We start from the raw sequence: 5,788 nt of genomic DNA, 5'->3' as shown, positions 1-5,788 counted from the left end.
GCTACAGTGTTCTGGTGCTCTGTATGCATTTTTATCATGTTCTACAAGCTCCCTGTTTATTCTAGGGCAGGGCCAAACACTAAGAGGTGCAGGCTGTGGCACTTAAGGTCTCTGCCTATTGAAAATCAAACAAAACTACAGACAAGTAAATGGGAGCATGTGGGTGACTTCCATAAAACTTTTTTCACAAAAACAAGTCTGAGGCCCTTGCGAGCCCGCCCCCTCCTGCGCTCGCCCGGTGGCCAAGGCGGCGGCGACACTAAGAAGTGATGCCACCAAGAAGAAATGAGAAACACAAACTTCCTGTTCCATTTCCAGAAGGCATGGTTCTGGATGATACTGAAGGAAAACAGTGGGTACTGGGCAAGATGATTGGCTCTGGAGGATTCGGATTGATATATTTAGCTTTCCCCACAAATAAACGAGACAGTGATGCAAGACATGTAATAAAAGTGGAATATCAAGAAAACGGTCCATTATTTTCGGAACTAAAATTTTATCAGAGAGCTGCAAAAAAAGACAGTATCAAAAAGTGGATAGAACTCAAAGAACTTGATTACTTAGGAATTCCTCTGTTTTATGGATCTGGCATAACTGAATTCAGGGGACGAAGTTACAGGTTTATGGTAATGGAAAGATTAGGAATAGATTTACAGAAGATCTCTGACCAGAATGGGACTTTTACAAAGTCAACTGTCCTTCACTTAGGTCTCCGAATGCTGGATGTACTAGAATATATACATGAAAATGAATATGGTCATGGTGATATAAAAGCAGCGAATCTACTTTTGGGTTATAAAAGTCCAGATCGGGTTTATCTTGCAGATTATGGACTTTCCTACAGATATTGTCCCAATGGGAACCACAAACAGTATCAGGAAAATCCTAGAAAAGGCCATAATGGGACAATAGAGTTTACTAGCTTGGATGCCCACAAGGGAGTAGCCCTGTCCAGAAGAAGTGATGTTGAAATTCTCGGCTACTGCATGCTGCGGTGGTTGTGTGGGAAACTTCCTTGGGAAAAGAACCTGAAGGACCCCGTGGCCATCCAGACTGCTAAGACAGATCTGCTGGATGAGCTTCCTGAGTCAGTGCTCAAGTGGGCTCCACCTGGAAGCAGCTGCTGTGAAGTAGCCCAGTTTTTGTCATGCATTCATAATTTAGCTTATGATGAAAAGCCGAACTATCAAAGGCTAAAGAAAATTCTAAGCCCAAGTGGAATACCTTTAGGACCACTGGAATTTTCCACTAATGGACAAAGTATAAATGTGCATACTCCAACCGATCAAAAAGTTAATTCAAGAAAAGCTGCTATGAGACAAGTTGATCAGATTCAAAATAAGTTAAAAGAAAAAGCCCACACTGAGAGAGGTTCTGAGTCTTTCATAATGTGGAAAAAAGTGGAAAAAGAGGACGAGCCGATTGGATTGACGAACAATAAAGTAGTTCAGGAAAGCACAAGAAGACGACAAAAATATCACGAGTCTTCAGAACGTGTGAATAAAGTAAAGAATTTCCCACAAAAATCTAGCTATGTGTACTTCCCAGATTCATTTTATGAATCCTGTCGAGATTGTACCAGTCCATATAAGATCACCAAGTCACAGTCTCCAGCCTGGTCTACATACTCTTCAACAACTGGTATAGAAGTCACAGATTTACAAATTTCTACAGGATTTTGGTCTACAATTTCCCAGTTTACTCTGAGTGAAGAGACAAAGTCAGATGTACATTTTTATGGCTTCATCATTATTTTTGCTTTTGATACTGGTATGTCTTACTCTATATTTTCTTTGAAAATATCAAATAAAATTCTTCTGATAAAAAAAAAAAACAACAAGTCTGAGTACTAGCTCTTGGCCTGAGATCAAGCAAAGATTATATTTATGGGAATCACAATAGTATTTTCTTGCTTTTGTCTTGACTCCCCTGTGAGACCCCAAGGGCTGACCCAGATGTAATAGTTCCTTAGAACTTTTCTGTAACCCACGTTCACGGACTTAGAAGGCATGAGCTGAAGAGACCTGACTGGATTATATAAAAGGCTAAACAATGAGAAACGCTGGTTATTTTGGCCTCAAGCTAGAACTGAGTAATCACAAGGCTATGAGTCTCTGCTTTTAAAGTCTAGGTCACAAAATGCCCAGGATTTAATTGGTTGGTTTTTTGCCTTGCCCGGGAGGTTTTTTTTTTTTGAAACATAATATAAGATGATTAGGAAGAACTAGCTCACAGAGTATGGAGGAAGGTAAGTTCTGGGGTCTGCAAAGTGGGTCAGCAAGCTGGAGACCCAGCAGGGCCAATGGTTTTAATTAGGAAGCTTCTTTCAACAGCAATAAGGACAGCTCTGGAAAGCCTCTCCAGCCTGAGGAGAGCAACCACAGCCACTCGGACGCGTACTCACACAGAAAAGTGCCAACACACAGCCTGCAGTCACTGCTGCTGCAGCAGGAACTTGGGTGGAACTACTGACCGCACACCAAGTGGGTGCCAGACATACAGCTCCATGATGTCTCTCTCACTGTTTCACTTACTTCTCAGATGCTCTGAGGTAGACTCTGGCTTTTTTACAGGTAAGGAAACGAAGCCACAGTTGACATTCTGAGGTCATGACTCATAAGGTGATGTGACTGTGAAAGCCAAATCAAAGGTTCGCCACATCTCTCTCCTCTTCCCACCTTTTCCACCCCATAGCTCCTGTATCAAGCTCCAGTGCAGTTGGGCAGTACTATATCCTCAGAATTTTGTAACACACCAGACATGGATGTTCAATCCACTATGACCCTATAAAAATGGCATTTTTCTCCATAAACGTGTTTACCTGCGGCAATAATTATTCTTATCCTGAGAACCTCCCTGGGGACCTGTCAAGTGGTGACTCGCTTCCTAAGACCGACAGTTCCACAGACCACACCCTAACAGCTGGGCCCTCCACCCACTCATAGGCCAGGAGGGAAGGAGGGAAGATGGAGCTGTAACTCCACAGCCTGCTGTGCTCTGAGGAGCAGGGACACAGGCCTGACCAGCCAGGACATATGTAATGGGGCTGGCCGGAGTGGCATCAAGAATCTAGCCTTGATATCCCACTGCCTGCTGCTTCCTTTGGCGTCAAGGAGACTACATAAACATGACAGGTACTTCGTGGAGTCTGGTCTGACTTCTGATGGGAAGTTAGTGTCTACATACCCTAGTGATGCAGGGAACCTCCAAATGACACAGGGAGAAAAACTGATCTGGGGTGGATGACCTTCAAATGATATAGAGGAAAAATGATCTCTCAACCTGAATGGCACCTTGGACAAGTTCGTGTTCTCTAAAACCAAAGAATGAATTTTAGGAACAAATGGAGGTTATGAGCAGAATAGATATATTGGGGGAAAGAAAGCTCCTGTCCGAAAAAGGGACAGGAGAGGGGGCCTGAGCAGGTGGTCCCTGGGAAGCTGTCTCTTCCAGTGACTTTTATAGAGGGAAACCATGCAGTGAGGCGGGGCTAAAGTGGTGGAGAAGACATGGGGACTCGCTTAGGTGGGCATGAGGTGGGTTAAAACTATGGTCAACCAATGAGATTACAAGCACCATTGCTCAGGTAAAATTGATTAAATCTAGTACCAAATGGGGAAGCAAGCCATGTAGCAAGCGGGCATGAATTCGGGACAGGTTCTTTTCCTGTTGGGGGTTGGGCTAATGACTCATTTGGGTTCTTTCAAGGGGACTGATACCTATTTAGAATATCAATCCCTGATGCCCATCCCTAGGGAAGTATGCAGCTGTGTTTCCTCTTTTGTCTTGGTCTTGAGGTCTGGCCCACATGGGAATGTCTCTCTTCCAAGTTGCAAAGTCACCTTGTCTTCCATTTTGTCTCCTTGAAGGTCTGGTCCTGTCTGACTCCCTATAATATTTCTATCTAATTCAGCTGCCTACAACAGTAGAATGAAAAAAACTATCCCTATACTAAAGGAAATCTGTGAGGGTAAAATTCTGTGACAGTAGTTGAGTATTATACAAAAATCAGGGAGCTATTTTTTTTGTGTGTGTGTTTGTGTGTGTCTCTATTTTTCTGTAAAATAAAATAGGTCTCTACCAGATTTATGGAGATAACTTACCATAATATTCACTCTTTTCAAATGAACGATGGCTTTTTATTAACTAGGCAAATAAGTAACTTTCTCTTATTCTTTTTTTTTTTTTTTGGTACCAGGGATCAAACGCATGACCTTATACTTGCCAAGCAGGAGTTTATACTGCTAAGCTATCTCCCCTGCCCTATTTTCATTTTTTAAATTTAAGGTTGGACATAGTGGTGCACATTTGTAATCCCAGCACTCAGAAGGTAAAAAGCAGGATCACTGAGTTCAAGGCCAGCCTGAACTACACAGCATGAGCCTGTCAGGAAAGACCCCCCCACCAAAGACCGACTCCTTGCAACATTGTCTTTAAGCACTTCTCACTGCACTATAATTTTTTAAAATCTAATCTTCCCTTATCAACTATGAATGGGACAAGGACGTAACTAACATCTGCACACCACTGCACAGCACATGGTCTGCTTTGTGAATGGGTTAGTGCTCTTGATCTCTCTGCTGTATACAGTGCCTGGAGCTCCTATTTTATGCTGAAGAACTGAAGTTGAATTCTTCTGACTTAAGGAAGGGATAAGGAGATAAATAAAATTTTATAGCTTCTCTCAAATCTCCCAACAGCACATTTGCACCAGTCAGAGGTTTTGCTTTGTCTGCTTTTATTGTTTTAAAGCTTTGTTGACAAACCATTCAGGTTAAGACTAAGAGGCATGGGCCAGGCAAAGAAAAACCTGGCTAGCCACCATCACCTCTCACCAGAAACCAAGTCCAAATTCAATTCTGAGAACCACCCACTGCTAAACCCCTCTTCAAACCCATTTTTCAGCCTAAAGATTTAATCATTAAAGAGGTCTATGACAAGAGTCCTGGCCATATTGGAAAGTCATATAGTTTTTATCTCTCAAGGGGCCTACAAACTGGTATTTTAATTCAAAACATTCTTATCTTGGGCCAGCCAAACAGCTCAGTGGATTAAGGCGCCTGCAAGCAGGCATAGGGGCCAGGGGCTTGATCCCCAGGCTTGCCATGCTGGCCTCAGGGGCGGGGCCGCGTTGAGATGGCAACTGAGACTGGACATGGTGACATGCACCTGTAATCCCAGCGCTTGGGAGGCTGTAAACAGGAGGATCACTAGGAGTCTGATCTAGTAGTGAGACTGTGAACACCCTACAGACCTTTCCCTAAAAATTCAAAAAAGAAAAAAACATTCTTGTTTTTTCTACACTACTAGAAAGCAGTGTAGTTGTTAGCAGTTAGGGTTTCTATCTAAATGCCCCCTAAAACCTTGTGTGGTCAAGGTGGGACTTTGGGGGATGTGAAACTCACCACAGATCAGTCCACTGATGAGTTTATAGCTAAATGTACAATTTGTAACAGCTAGATCTTGTCAACAACCCAAATGCCCATTAGCCAAGGAATGGATAAGAAAAGATGTAGACTTGTTATACAATGCAGTACTACTCAGCCATAAAGAAGGATGAACTGGAGAATTTTATAGGTAAATAGATGCAACTCGAGACCATATTCATGAGTGAAATAAACCAGATAAAAATGTGCAAACATCATATTATCTCCTTAGTGTGAGAAGCTAAAAGAGACCCACAGTGGACAACAGATATCCAAAAGGAAAGGGAAACTGGGATGGGGGAATGAAGGAAGGGAAAAGTAAAAAAGTACAATGATATGTATATAAGATAGTTAAGATAGTT

The 5,788-nt window shown here is 42.5% G+C and overlaps 1 pseudogene; it reads left to right on the top strand.

Moving 5' to 3' along the window:
* The first annotated feature begins 215 nt into the window (after nucleotides 1-215).
* On the top strand, nucleotides 216-1,797 carry LOC101572165 (annotated as a pseudogene).
* Nucleotides 1,798-5,788: the final 3,991 nt, after the last annotated feature.

Source organism: Octodon degus, unplaced genomic scaffold (genome assembly GCF_000260255.1).
Source record: "Octodon degus isolate 3935 unplaced genomic scaffold, OctDeg1.0 scaffold00075, whole genome shotgun sequence".
Classification (NCBI taxonomy): domain Eukaryota; kingdom Metazoa; phylum Chordata; class Mammalia; order Rodentia; family Octodontidae; genus Octodon; species Octodon degus.
The sequence above is the reverse complement of the archived record's forward strand: the minus strand, read 5'-3'. Positions and strand labels throughout refer to the sequence as shown.